The sequence below is a fragment of the Lathamus discolor genome, chromosome 4 (assembly GCF_037157495.1).
Source record: "Lathamus discolor isolate bLatDis1 chromosome 4, bLatDis1.hap1, whole genome shotgun sequence".
Lineage (NCBI taxonomy): Eukaryota > Metazoa > Chordata > Aves > Psittaciformes > Psittacidae > Lathamus > Lathamus discolor.
Genome location: NC_088887.1, coordinates 36,336,078 through 36,351,460, shown reverse-complemented (window position 1 = coordinate 36,351,460; position 15,383 = coordinate 36,336,078). Strand labels below are relative to the sequence as shown.

The 15,383-nt window shown below is 42.7% G+C and overlaps 1 protein-coding gene across 5 annotated transcripts in view; it reads right to left on the bottom strand.

Annotated features, from left to right (window-relative positions):
- The window catches only part of AGPAT3 (1-acylglycerol-3-phosphate O-acyltransferase 3), a 91,758-nt gene that overhangs the window by 64,185 nt on the left and 12,190 nt on the right, over positions 1–15,383 (bottom strand). The window lies entirely within an intron of this gene.

The window sequence follows — 15,383 nt, the reverse complement described above, 5'->3', positions numbered from 1 at the left end:
CTTCTCCAGGCTGAACAGCCCCAACTTTCTCAGCCTGTCTTCATACAGGAGGTGCTCCAGACCCCTGATCATCCTCGTGGCCCTCCTCTGGACTTGCTCCAGCAGTTCCACATCCTTTTTATGTTGAGGACACCAGAACTGCACACAATACTCCAGGTGAGGTCTCACAAGAGCAGAGTAGAGGAGCAGGATCACCTCCTTGGACCTGCTGGTCACACTCCTTTTGATGCAGCCCAGGATACGGTTGGCTTTCTGGGCTGCAAGCAACACACTGAAGCCAGCTCATGTTAAGTTTCTCATTGACCAACACCCCCAAGCCCTTCTCCGCAGGGCTGCTCTGAATCACTTTTCTACCCAACCTGTAGCTGTGCCCAAGATTGCCATGACCCAGGTGCAGGACCTTACACTTGTCCTTGTTGAACTTGATGAGGTTGGCAGTCACCTCTCCAGCATGTCAAGGTCCCTCTGGATGGCACCCCTTCCCTCCAGCATGTTGACTGCACCACATACGTTGGTGTCATCATCCTACGGCATCCTACTGCACCCTACAGCACCAATCTTCTCCACCAGCACCAGAGAAAAAGTAGCGGCAAAACTTCAGCGAATGTTCTTCTTTCCCGAACAACAGGATGTCCTGGAAGGCGAGAGCCTGGCCTTCTGGGTGTGTTCCTGGAGCAGCTGATGGTGCAAAACACCCATCTCCAGCACTGATCTCAAGAGCCAAGAGGGGATGCAGGCAGCAGGTTAGAAAGGTCACTTAGATAAGCAGGAAGAGAAATTGTCTGTTCCCACAAGAAGCTTACACAGACACTGCTGACAGGGCAATGACATGCTGGCATCTTCCTTGCGAAACAGGGAACAGGACAATTTTACACTTCCTGGAGCAACAGTCCAAACAGCAGAGCTTAGTGGGACAGCTTTCCTTCAGAGCACTCTGCAGCACAAACACAGGGAGGATGGCTGGTCTAGGGAGTAGGCTCACTCAAATTCAAAGAACAGTAAGTGGACAAAGCAAATGAAACTGAAATGTGATCTGCTGGCCTGCTCTGACTGCCCTGCACATGCAGTTAACACAGACGTGGCTAGCCATGACTCCTCTGGCAAAAAGATTCTCTCCCCCATTGAGAAGAACCCAGAGAAAGCAGCTCCAAAATCCCAGCCAAAGCCCAGCACCAGCACTGCGGGGAAGAGACAACTTCTGCTAAACAGCATTATGAGTATTACGTGCCATACTGCAGTACAGTTCTGTTGCTAAGGGGCTTGTTTGTCTTAATAAACTTCTGCTTCAGCTATCTGATGGACAGGTGCCTTTTCAATCATCCTTTCCTTAAATGTGTACCTTTGTTAGCTACTAGGAAAAACAGGGACCAGCACATTTATTTGAACAACTGATAAGGACAGAAAAGCATACCATATAGTCCTTTGATTTCTAGTTTGAGCAATATCCTGAGTCTGAACATTTCACATGGGTGTATTTCTCCCCTTCCTCCTCCAAACATGACATTCAGAATGCCAGAAGTTATCAAACACAGAGCTAGTACTAATCAGCCTCTCAGGAGCCAAATACCATGGTCCCAGGGCAAATTGCTATAGAAGCCTATTTCTTCTTTGGTGGATTTTGTACCAATTCACAAGCCACACGAAGAGTTTAAGGCAAGTGTAGGACTCCATTTTGGCATGCACCCTGCCAGGTAATGCAGCCACTGCTACTTGAGGCACTAGTCTACAGCTAGACCAATGCTGCTAAAAGAAAGGCCGAGTCTGGTTCAAAACAAGTCGGGGGCAAGCCAACAGCTAAGCAGGGTGGATGACAAGGGCTGTGGTCCTTAGGATGATTTTGTGGACTGTTTTTACAGAATTCCCCCCTTGGGCTCCACAGAAGTCAGAGCACTCCAGCAAGTAACACCACCAAGTGCTTTACTGATGCATCCACCACTTCCCAAACATGACCCCTTTCCAGCTTGCCATGAACCATCACCAGCCTCCCACCAAGGGCTCCACTACAAACATGCATGGAAGACGTCCACTGCCTTGACCTTTCCCATCCTCCACAGTTCTGAACAGGTACCTATACCCTACATAAAGGAGATACTGAGGGACGGAGGGAATGTTTCCTCTCATCCAGGCTTACTGTGACACGAGGTGATTATAAGGGCTCTCCAAAACTGAGGGACATGAGGAGAAATATTTTAACTAAGGGGGAGGTGAAGAAACCCCAAATCTTTATCATTATTTCTAGAGACTGAAATATTTTTTTCAGTAATTTCTTGTTCTATTTCTGTGCTTTCCCAGCTCCTAAACTAGAAGTGCTGACCTACCCTCCCAACAAAAAGCATTTCTCAGCCACTGAAATCCAAGAGATACCAGATCTCACACATAGTCATATTATCACCACCTAGATGTAAATCCTCTGGTGGACCTCAGTGTTTTCTTCCTAAAGAGGGAAGAAACAGCTCCTGAACAAAAGGAAAAAAAACCAACCAAATCCAACAAAATCTCTTTATCAGGCAGCTCGTTTGTCTTCTAGGGGTCTGCGTAGCAGACAACAGGGAAGACACAAATTGAGGGATGGGGCAAAAGGAATCAAAAAGGTCAATGTACAGAACAGACTAAGCAGATTTGGCAGCTGCCTGCAAAAGGGGACAGAAATAGCTTCAAATGGGATAACAGGACCCTCAGAAATGCAAAGGATAAATCCTGACTAGAGCTGTACATTAATACCTTAGTACCATCCATTTCTGCTCATGGTTGGACAATACTCTGAAGCCTGGGGAAAGGACTAATTTGAGCACAGCTAATCACTGGGATGAATCAGCTCACCAGTGTGCATTCTCCTTAGGGAGAGAAGAGAGAATTGGCAGAGGACAGTGCTGCAGAAGACAGCAATAAGAGGAAACAGCTGCTGAGTTTGATGCAGGAGAAGTCTGTCATGTGGAAAACATTTTGGTGCAGTGTTCTTAGCCAAAATCATCATCCCCAGCCAAGCATATCCTATAGCACATAAGAACAAGTACATTCCCTTTGGAAATCCACAGGATTTCCAACTCCAAAATGCTGAAACAGCAAAACCCAAGGCTTTTGCTCCTGTACATGGAAGTAACAGCAAGACAGAAAACATCTTCTACCACATGGCAAACATCAGGGGAAACCTGTATCAATACTGTCCTTTAATGGACAGTATCAATCACGTGCATCCAAAAGTGATGAGTCTGTGGCAGATCTACATCTTTATTTCAAGAAACCCGTACTAGTTTGAGAATAGTTTTTGCAGCAACTTGAGGTCCACTGGCTTACAGTCTGCACTGTTAACTTCATCCTGTAACCTTTCGTAAGACTAAATGCAAAATGGACTTCAAGTGTTTTCTATAAACTTGTTTTATAAAAAGCTGTAAAAGTCTTCAGAATAAAACAGAAGTGCAAAGCCCCAGGTAGGGCCACCATGGAGTACAATGGACTTGCTGCAATTTTCAGAAGCAGTTCTCTTGCCTCTTCAGTGTATTGCAGAGGTTACTGCACCTTTTCTGCTAAAGAGGCTTCCACCTTTCCCCCTTCTCATTCTCCTCACAGACCAGTTCAAGCACCTGTAAAGCAGCCCTCAAGACTGCAGCACCAAGCCTTGCCATGAACACTCTCCCTACAGTCCTCCAGACTAAGGCCATCCGCCTTAGAAGAACACTGCTTGGGGAACACTGAATCAGGGGAATGGCAAGCAACCCACTGCCCAGAGCAACCAGAGGAAAAGTTTTTCTATAGTTCATCAACAAAGATGCTGGAATGAGTTTAAGGATCCTGACATCAGGGGCCCCTGCTGGTTAGCAAATTTCCAAAAGAGTTTAGCACCAATTCTGTACTGACACATCAGAAAGCTTGGTTGGGAAAGGAAAGGCTCAAGGCTAATGGTTTTATCAGTGACCCCAAGACACTCTTAGAGCCACTGCTGTATTAATGCACTTCAGCATACTGCCAAGCAGCATTTTCCATCAAAAGTAGACACTGCACTGGGAAGCAATAGATCAGGAGCAGTGATACATGAATAATCTCCAAGGCAGGGATAGCTATGCAGAGAGCCAGGCAGCCAGAAACTATCACATCCATAAGCTCCTGTGCAGAGCTCCCCTGGACCAGCACCGGCGCCTTCAAGCTGAGCTTCAGCACACAGAGGCTGTGCTCCATCAGGAGCCACCTTTGTCCTACACAACGATCTCCACCAACCAGGCCATGCTCATTTCTGTATGCAAAAGGATTGAGCCACGAAGCAATGGCCCCACCTTGCTGTCTGTCAGGAAACAAAGATAGAAACTCCAAAGAATAGAAGAACTGCGGGAATTGGTACTTGAGCTTGCACTCGCAGAAGCCTATGTCCTTAGAAAACTTTCCTATGACACACTGGGAAGTGAAAACCAGAGACCAAACAACAGGTAAGTGAAGAGCCCACATCTTGCTAATCTTGCAAAATCAAGCTGCCATGCCAGCTTGCTGATTAGAGAGAGAGGTAGGTCAAAGCCATTGGGTGGACATGTTCGGGATTATTTCACTTTTATGGAAAACTCCATTCAAATACATATCTGCACAGGAGTACTTATATGGAACAATCTTTATCTAAACATATTATCAGTACTTCATATGAAATTCTACCATCCATACTAAAAAATACCCTGCACAAATTGAACTTTTCTCAACACACAAGATAAAGCTCCCAGGTACTCTTACCTGTAAGAGGAAGTCTGACAAATAAGCACTCTTCTTTAAATGGCTTTTTTCAGTTACAAAGATTTCATTGGCATCATCCTACCGCACTCCAGCTGAGTCACAGATCAGTTAAATTAGACCAATAATCAAAAGCAAAAGCTAGCTTCAGCTTTGGAGACCTTTATTAAAGGAGCTTTATTAAGCTGCCTTAATGGGACAGAGAAATATTATGGAACAAAACTGCATTTCATATTTTTGTTCAAGCAAACACTAGTTTACCACTGGACTACTACAGACTCCCTACTGCAACATTTTCAGCGACAAGTAACAGCCCACCTCTAGCACTGTTGTACACTCCATGCAAAGGCAAAGAACCATGTAATGAAAGATTTCCATATGCTCCATGGGCTTCTCACACAATATTATCTGTTCCACCAAGCCATTTTTAGACTTTGAGGAACAAAAGTGGGTTTTGTATTCCTATGCCAGATTGACTGACCCTCTCCTTTGAAAAGTAAAGAAATGCTGCTTGCGATTCTGCAGCACAGAGATAAAGATTTAACTTCAGCAAGAACTGCAAGTAACCTGACCTTTTAATTTTTCCTAATGTTTCAAATGTGTCCCCTCAGTGGCACATGAAAGGTTTACTTATTTGTTCTTTTTCCACATGGCATAAAAGAGCTTCCAGTCTGTGTGAAAGATGATGCTCCCGGTGGGCCTCTTATTTATTGCTCACTGCAACTTCGTTCTCCTGCTGGCAACTGGAGACTCCTTCACCAGATTTCCATGGTGACAGGTACGAGAGAAGACAAGAAGTTATCTTCTGTTGCATCTCTGGACACCTGCTCTGAAAGAGTCTTCTGTTCCTGCGTGCTGTTATTTGAATACATGAATGACCTTTCCAAGGCAAGCAATGTTTTTCTTCAGAACAGGCTTGGTCTGACTGTCAAACTGAAGGCTGGAAAAAATGCACTCGCTCTCCTCAATTACCTTTCAGCACTACCTTTGAGAACTGAGAAATCAACAGCCTTCAAGACTCGTTTCAGTCCCTGCAAATTACAAAGCTTAAAGCAACTGAAGCCTTACTGTTGTACAAATAAAATTATTACATTCTGCCTACCTATAAAGATTTTAATAATACAGACTCCTGTGTATGAGCCCTGTCAATTTTTCTCCCAGGTGACCAAAAGGACTAGTTTTCCCACAGAAGCCTTGACAGGCACTTGGAAAAGCAAAGAGGTACTAAGCCACTGAAAACGAAGGGAGATCACTACGTACACAACTCATGCCTGAGCCTGGTGAGCCTCACGACTTGGGGTCATTGCTTCCTCCAAAGCCAGCCTGAAGAGTAGAACCACCCTAAGAGTCTTCCCAATATTGGCTCAATGGCTTTCAAAACAGTCAGTTCCTCTATCCAAAACATACACAAATTAGGGGTCCTCACCACTGCGCAAGTTGCCCAGAGAAGCTGTGGCTGCTCTATCCCAAGCAGCATTCAAAGCCATGTTGGACGGGGCTTGGAGCAGCCTGGTCTAGTGGAAGATGTCCCTGCCTATGGCAGCAGGTTGGAACTAGATGATCTTTAGGGTCCCCTCCAAACCAAACCATCCTGTGATTCAATGAAATGATGAAGAGGAAAATCGCGCATCATCAGAAGCTGAGACAGTCCTTGAGAAAGGGGAATCAGAGCAGGTAAAGGAAATTCCATAGGAAAGGCAAGAGAAGAAACAAAGAGTGTGCAAAGATGATGAAGATGCAGGGTGGAGGTCAGGAAGCAGGATGGAAAAGGAGAGAAAATTAAAAGAAAACAACCCAGGGCCTTGCTGTAGCTCATACAAACAGGAGATGGGGTCGTCATGCATCTCACATCGCTATGTCTAGTTCTGCCTTCAGTAGTTCAAGGATTATGTTTACAGACTGATAAGTGCACACGGCAGAGCTTCACAAACAAACTTCAACCACCAGAAAACAAGCCTTCAGCAGGAGGCTCAACAAGGAGAAGCTGTTTCAAGTTTCAGGAAAAACTAAAAATACAACAAATGAACAAAAAACCAAACAAATAAACAACAACACACCACACACTTGATCACAGTCTAAGTCCCTGCATGGAAACAGGTTTTACAGCAGATTATGCCTCAGCTGCCAGAACCAAAGCCTGCTAAACAAAAGCCATTGGCTTCTGAATGAAACAAAAAATTCAGGTCACAAGCCACGTACTTCAGCAAAGATTGCCAGCCACTGCAACAACTTACCAAGGGCCAGGATAGTCTTCATGACTGATTGTTTTCTAAATCAAGCTTGGAAGTTTTTCATGGAGGCAACTTACAGTTTGCATACAGATTTATGAGATACACAGTTAACCCTGATATAATTCCTACACCCTCAACCTTTGTCTCATGGTCTAAAAAGCCAAGGGGTAGATGTATGAAGGGGCTGGGGAATGAAAATGGAGCAGGAAAAGACAATAAGTACAGAAAAAGACATAGAGGGAAACAAATCATACTGATAATGAAGCAGAATGAATAAAAGCACTTATAAACAGAAAGACAAAGGAAGTACATAATGATTTAATTTCTTTTAATTGAAGATGCATGGGAGGAAGGAAAGAAACAGAACAAGAAAAACCAATTCTGAACAAGGGACTGGGGCTAGAGAGGAGGGAAGGAGAGGCCATGAGGGAAAAGATCTTTTTTTGTTTATTTCCTCAAGTCACGGAGTATTTCAGGTGTGAGTCTTCCACGTGCAAAATTCCCTGCACCGCAAAACCCAGGTCCAGCTTGTTATGCAGTACTCTGACTGTTCTCACATTGTGTAGGCAGTACACAGTGCCACATGACAGTAAGCCAGAAAAATGCTACAGCTAAAACATGCCCCCAGTCACACTCACAGACAGCCTTCTTCCAGGTGACAAATCCTTACACTTAGTGATCCCCTGTCCAAGTGAAATGTGGAAGCAGATGCTCTTTAAAGTCACTGTATTCCTGCATGCTGCCTTGATCAATACAGCTGTGTTCATTTACTACTTGTTTCAAGGTCCACGACAAGGCACAGCAGAGAAACTTTACCTGGATACCAGTTCTGTGGGGGATCAGATGTGTGCAGGCATTGTGATCTATGCAAAAGGAAAGGAGACACCAAGACACCAGGTATAGATACACAAAAGCACAGGAAGGAAAGGACTACCTAGCTCAGCTCTTTCTGTTGGCTTTAAACAACTATAGGATTGAATAACAATAACCAAATTAAAAGGGTTTTCCATATAATGGTTCACATCTTTATAGTTAAGAGTAGCTGAGGTGGCAAACTCTAAAGGACAGATCAAAACATGCTGACTGATTTGTTAGCCATGGAGGTTTTAAAGCAGGCTGGTTTGTCTCACTTACAGCTCTATCAATGAAAGTAATCGGTCTCTCTGAACACAGCAAGAAAGTTTATTTACAGCAGCACCACAGGCTTCTCTCACCTCTGCTAGGCATGGGATAGTAATTTGCTGGGGGAGGGGGGGGTGGATCCATTCCCTCATCAGATCCAAGTTCACTCCTGTCTTTGCTCCAAAAATCACATTCAGCAAAACAGAAACTTCTAAGTGGATAAACACTGCACAAAAGCTTACACTTTCTGCAACTGAGCACTATTGCAAACAGAAAAAACACACAGCATCATACAAGTACATAAAGAGTCACGGGCAAAACTCGGAACTCTGGGAAAATAAGCCTCCTGAAAGTCTTAGGGAACACAGCGGGGTTTGATACATCCCCTTTCGCTTCCACCTACATTCATGTTTCATCCACATGGCTTCTTCCACTGGAGATTAAAAAAACAAAACACAAAAAACAAAGACAAAGACAAAAAACCACCCCACAGTAAACACACAGGCGTTCAAAGACAGGTCTGTCCCACCCTGCCAATCAATCCCAAATAGTCTTTTTACAACTTGTGTAATACCACTGTGGATCAGCTCAGTGATCCCCACACTGCATTATGTGGTCCCAAGCAATATTCGCTCTGGAGGTATCAGAAGGAAGCAGAAAAAACCTTGCTAATGTATAGATATAGCTGAATGACTCCAGAATGACTCAAAGAAAGGAGAGTAATTCTTCCTGAACACTGTAGACAGCTGGTAATGTACTCACACCCCCCACAGAAAGTCTTTTAAGTGTTAAACAGCACAGTCATAGATTTATTCCTTCTCATGAGTGTGCTTCGCCCAGCTTCCAGTCGCTCTGCTCCTGGGAGCTCCATTACTCATGTTAAAGAGTATGCCTTTTTAATCTACCTACTGCTTTTCAGATTCATTTCACAGCATGATTTTTAAAATTTTAAAAGTAAAGGGAAAAAACCCACAACATTTGATTGTATGAAACTACCATTGAAGAAATAATCCTGTTTTTTGATTTGTTTTTTCCTCTGTACAAGATTTCCTAAACACAAGGAAGGGCAAAGGAAAGAAATTAACAGTCAAATCCTGAGAAACCAGACTTTTAATTTTGTTTCTAAGTGACAGATCTGGGTCCTGCAGTCAGACTGTCTGCCTTCAATTTCCAAGAAAGAGTCAATGGCACCTACATGTCAGAAGCCTGTTTTCACACCTCATTGTCAGCCTAAACATAGGGTTATATTTTCTCTCATTCTCATTTCCTAGATGCCACAGAAGGCTGAAATGGAATAGCAGAGCATTTCCTACCCTACTAAGAAACTAAAAGTTTAATTTAAAAAAAGTGAGATGCCTTTCCACATTATCATATCCATCTATTTTCACATATCATGGAAGGCAGAAACTGTCTCATTATCCTCACAGGCAACAGGAATTCACACGTAAAGACAACTTTTCCTAAGTGGATGAGAGATTTTACAAAAAGGATTGCTGTTTGAAGAATATGGAACCCATAAAACAATAAGTAAAGGTCACAATATTTACTGGCACATGGAAAATGGAATTCCACATTGACAAAACAACCTAAGTATAGCACATGCCGTGGTAAATGGATTAAGACCTCACACACACTTCAGAAGACACATCTAAGGGCATTACAGCTTTTCTTTTATGAATTCCCAGCTTCAACATTGCCCCCCAGCACAATCATCACCTTAAAATGTTAAATCCCAGCCCACCTGGGCCTGCAGAGATATGCAGAACATGTCTGGAGAACAGCAAGTATATACTGACCCTTACGTGCACACACCACCACTCACCTATTTCAAAGGTCCAGCCACAATCTCATGTTGCTTAAAATATAAATACCATTTGGAAAAGCCACACAATCGGGGTAAAGTACACAGGTAAAGCAAACATACAAATGCACTCTGGATCTCTGTGGCCAACCCTGGCACTGAGAAATACTGTCACAGCCTTCAACTAATTTTACCGATCAGCACAAGTCAGTATGAGCAGGTTTCTCTTTTGGAGTGCTTTTTACAGTTAGGAGGAATGGTTATGATTTCTCAGGAGGCATTTTCCCAGCTGCCAGGCTTGGCTTTTCAGTCCAGTGTCCTGCCCCACTGCCCAACCACAGCACTGCAGGCTCTGCTGCCTCCTAACCAAGCTGCATCCACCCCTGCAAACACAGCAAGGGGTTTGTCACATCACAAAGCAGCATTTGATTACAATCCTCAAACACAATTTGAACTATTTAGAAAACACGAATTATAGTAGTATTTAGCCCTTCCATTATTCTGTTATAACATGCTGTTGAAAGAGGTTTTGCTTTTCAGCGTATATACTGGTGAATAGAATATATTTTCACCCATATACAAAGCACTGGCTAATTTTTAGACAAAGAAAAATAGGTAAAAACAAGCACACTGTTAACACTTTCTGAAATCAAATGCATTAACTACAACTGCAACCAGCACTTGATGCCTTCCAAAGGAAAGGATGTTTGCTTTCAGCGGTGCAATAACCTGGATCATGACTTGAAATGCTAGTTACTACAAAGACGGGCATGAACTACTGAGGTGGAGGGAACTCTTCATTACTAGACTTAAAACTCTGCCTATTGTTTGATTCTTAAAAACAGCCAACTATGCTTGTGTCTCCCTTCTGGACAAGGAAAAAAAACACAAACAAAAAAAACCCCACAAAACCAACAGAAAAGGAATATACACTTAAAAAAACCCCACCCTTTCCTCCTTTCATTGAATGCCTTCCCTCCTACAACATGAAATACTTACCCCAAATACTAAACAGCTGAATGGGTATAGATCCTTCACATGCACCTGCATACTAGAAGTCTTACTAAAGACTGACTGCTTACTGACCAAATAGTTTGCTTCACTTTAGATTTCTGATAGGCATTCAGGCACCAAGAACAACATTCAGAGACTCCTTGAATCATACCCAACTTTGCACCATTGATGTGACTGCTTTTCAGAGGCTGAACTTTCCCTTAGTATCCACACTAACCATTCTTTCCACAGCACTATTTCTAAGGCAGTTCCGCAACTATGGTCCTTTTATCAAAGTCCAAAATACTCTTCATGGATGATGATCGATGATGATGATTGATGATAATAATAAAGCAGCTTCATTCAGCACACATGGGAATCTTGAAATCAGGAGGACTTACACATAAATCTGAGTGTTTTAGTGAATAACAGAGGGTTAGAAAGCACTGAGACAGAAGTAATTTTTGCTAGGGAATGATTTTGCTCTTCACAGGACAAATATTTTTCCAAAGCTGGAAACCTCTGGAGGTGTTTTCTTTTGTCTCTTCAGAACATCAAATTTATTACAAAGTTATCACATAGTGTTCCAATGCATTCATTAGTGTGGAAGTACTGTGTTAAAGGACAGTGGGAAACCAAAGAAACAAAAAATAAACTCTCACTATACCAATCACTACCTAAACACTTTTGCCTTCACCATAGTAGAGGCATGCTATTTCATTAAATTGGATATGACAGTGTGGGTCAGGAATAGGGAAGAAAGCAAGCAATCAGACACTACTTTGCTCAGAAACTATTTAATACATAATAAAAGTCTTGATCACCACTACTAACAAAAATACTAAGCTTTACAGCACTTACTCCCCATAAGTAGCTATCTGTGAAGGCACACTACTCATGCACTGACACACCTGCATTTTTGGAGTGTTGAATTCATGGAACATTCCTTAATAACAGATTATTCCAAGATCTTAATTTCAGAGAGATTTTAAAGAGCTTTACACCACTGAAGTAACATCTTCATGACAGTCAAATAATCTCAAACTGAATTAACACTGACCTATGGGTGTATTTTTGTATTGGCACTTAAAGGTTTTGACTTCAAACACAAAGACGACCACTAAGGCAGGGAGGTGAAAAGACAACTGAGGTTTGAGGAAACATCTATCTCTTACGAAAGCTTCTAGGTTAACAGGCAAAGAAAAGTTGTTCTTGAAATTCTTACCAAGGCTTAAGGAAGAGATGTAGGTTTCTAAGCACAGGTGCCAAGTATCATTTTTAAACTCTTCCAAGATCCACATCATCCACATGGGACTGACAGATGCGACACCAGAACACTGGGAAGTCTATACCACTTCAGAGTGGTGGCTCCAGACCAAGAGAAATACCCTAGGGTGCCTAAAGTGACATCAGATGTTCAGATACCTGAGTAGCCCCACTAGTCTACAGCATTTAATTAAAGCAGAAGATTACCGCTGGGTTTAGAACCAGCCTAGTCCCTCCACCCTACCCCCTTCCAGCCAGTTCATATGGTGGATGGCCACATGATTTCAGTGTGAAGAAAAGCAAGGGGCTTTCTCAGAGTAAATATCTGGAATACTTTGCATGGTATTGGTCCAACAAATAACTGAAGAAACTTTTGGGACTAAAGACCATGAGAGAAAGAGGCATACTAAAAACTGATCTGCACAGAAGGCAGATAGAAGATAGCAGCATGAAAGGACTAGGCTTTCACAATGCATCCAGGAATTTACATCGCTGTGTCCACTATCTCTCTGTGATGGTAATTTCTCTATTTACAAAATAAAAAAATAAAAAAATAAAAGCAAAGTCAGGCCCCAGTATGGAAGAGCACACACTACAAACTCAAAACCCAAGGTTTTAGGTATCAAATACCTGATACACACAGTTTTGGAAAGTGTTTCCTACCTGCACAGAGCTGGTACCCTTTTCTCCACGACCACTGCCATTACTCATGGGAATCACCATGACACCATGGTCAAAGGTAAAGTAAGTATGCATTAAGACTCCAAGTACTCCACCTTACTGTATTTGAATGTTTATTAAGTCTACTCTGCCCACTGGCAGTACTTCAAATTTCAAATTCTTATTAGGAATGAAATAGATCAACCCAAAATATAGCCACAGCTGATCTACAGGGAAAAACACTAAGCCAAAAGGAAATGGTTTTGTTCTCCTTTGGCCATTATTATTTTCACCGCAGTATTTCTGTTAGACAGTCAAAAGTACATTTAATACAAAACAGAATTTAGTATTCAGGAATCTGAAATGAAAGCATGTCAGGAAAGCCAATCGTTGCCAATAGAAAAGACCACTAGTATAAAGTAGTTTAAATACTTTAATTCTTCCAACTTCTACTGAGTGATGCCTAGCAAGCAAAACACACCCATACAAAATAAGTCAGCCTTGGCTAGAGTTTGACTTCTGACCTGATTACAGTCTTCTTCCCAAAACAACCTCTCATCAAACAGCTAGGAAGGCTGCATCGAGAACTGCCCAATATAACCAGGGTCTTTAGCAAGCTTACACAGCTGCCTCCACACACAGAAACTATCACTTCCATCTCAAGAACTGCAAAGCTGTCTGTGCTGAGTTAACATCCGAACAAGTCTTAAGATAGGATCCCTACATAATTTAGGATTGCATCCAGACCTGAAGCTGGAAACTAGGACTCCTGAGATAAAGAAGAGATGTTGCCCTCCTAAAAATTGGGCAGCAGCTTTTAAAAGCCTGAGAGACCCCTCCAGAGAGCAGCCCTAGCCTCTTACCCTCTGACAAAGCAACAGAGTGCCTTGGTGGGGTAAGGGGGGGAAGGAAGCAGCAGAAACAACCCCACAAGATCATGGTGGAAGAAATAAAGAAATCTGACAAACTGCATATTCAAGATGTGAAAGACAGATCCCAGGAAGCAGCAAGCGAGGCCAGCATTGATGTGCTGTAGGAATTTGGAGCAAGAAGGCAACAGGGAGTCCGAAAATCAGTGGGTTGAAGAGATGAACCTGCAAACCCCGCAGCATCTCCCCTCTCCCTCTCCTCTATTTGAGCCCAAACCCTTTCAAAAACCTGCTGGCTTAGTTTATAGCTGAAATAATGTCAGCATCTACCCAATTACATTCAGGTCTGTTGGCTATCTACGCAATGCACTCAGGAGTAAAGACCCACAGGCTCCACCCAAGGCAGATGTGCTTACATAAACATAAATCCAAGGAAACCTAGGAACAGTTAAAGGCCCTTTTTATGCCCTTCACGCCTCTCTCCTGTTCCCCCTCCCTTCCCCAGTACATCTAGTACAGAAAAAAAAAGGTTAGATGTACAATAAAGAAAACCTGATCTAATTACACTGGAAGTACAAAAATGGAATACACGAAGACTAAGTGTTGCTAGTACAATTACTTCATCTCTCATCCAACGCAGCATTAAATTTACCTGCTCGTTACTGTAATTTGGCAACTGAATCAAATGCTTAAAAAGAGCCCTGACAAACCACACAATGAGTGGGATTAAACGAGGAAGAGGAGGAGGATGTGAGAAAGAAAACTGCACCAAGAGATCAAGTCGGAGACGCACAAATTCACCTGCCTGAGAAGATCCACTCTCTTCTAGCGAGTATCTGCAAGCTGAAGTTTCATGCAAAAAACACCGTGGAGAAAAAAACTTCCTGTTTTGTAACCAAGTTGCATGTGCTTGGCACCACTAGAACTTGTTAAACAAAGCTGCTGCCAGACACCCTTGCGGAGAGAATCTGTATCAGTGCAGCGTGGTTTTACTTTGTGTAACAATTATTCTCTGGTTTAGAAGCACATAGCTAATGAGGACTCACTGGCTACCCAGAGCAAACGTGTATTGAAAGCGCAGGTACTGGCTTTCTGCTGTTTATACCCCCTGTTGTGTATGTAATTCCACCAGATCTGTGAACTCCAGACACCACATTAACTACAAAAGATGGAGTCTTCCAAGATACAAGGGCCATTTACCAAACAATAGCATCCAAAATAATTCCAACACACAGAATCTTACTTTAACACTGTTCTGGAATTAAGGAAGAAACGCAGTAGGGCTCCCCTTTCATAAGAGCATATGGCATTTTAAAAAGCAGAGCATTACAAATTCCACCAACAGCTACTGAGTCATTCAATAGAGGCTCAAGTTTTCTTAGCTCTGTCGCTCCTACTTAGGCACACGCTCCACAGCGAGAGGAAGACCAAAGTTCCTTGTGGTCATAAGGAAACAAGTTGTGTCTCATTTATATTAAATATATTCACACTTTCAATGAGTTTTTCAGACAAAGATGATGACAGCTCAGCACTGCCAAGTTTACTCACTGTCCATTGCTGGGGGGAGAACTCAAAGAACAAGAAGTTCCTTGTGTGGAGCATCCTAGATCGCCTGTGCTTTACCAACATGCAAAACCCATATGTCCTGCCAAACCATTTTAGGCATACTACGCACAAAAGAAAACATTTCAGGAAGCTGAATGGTATTTTTTTCCTGTTCATACAGAGTGACAG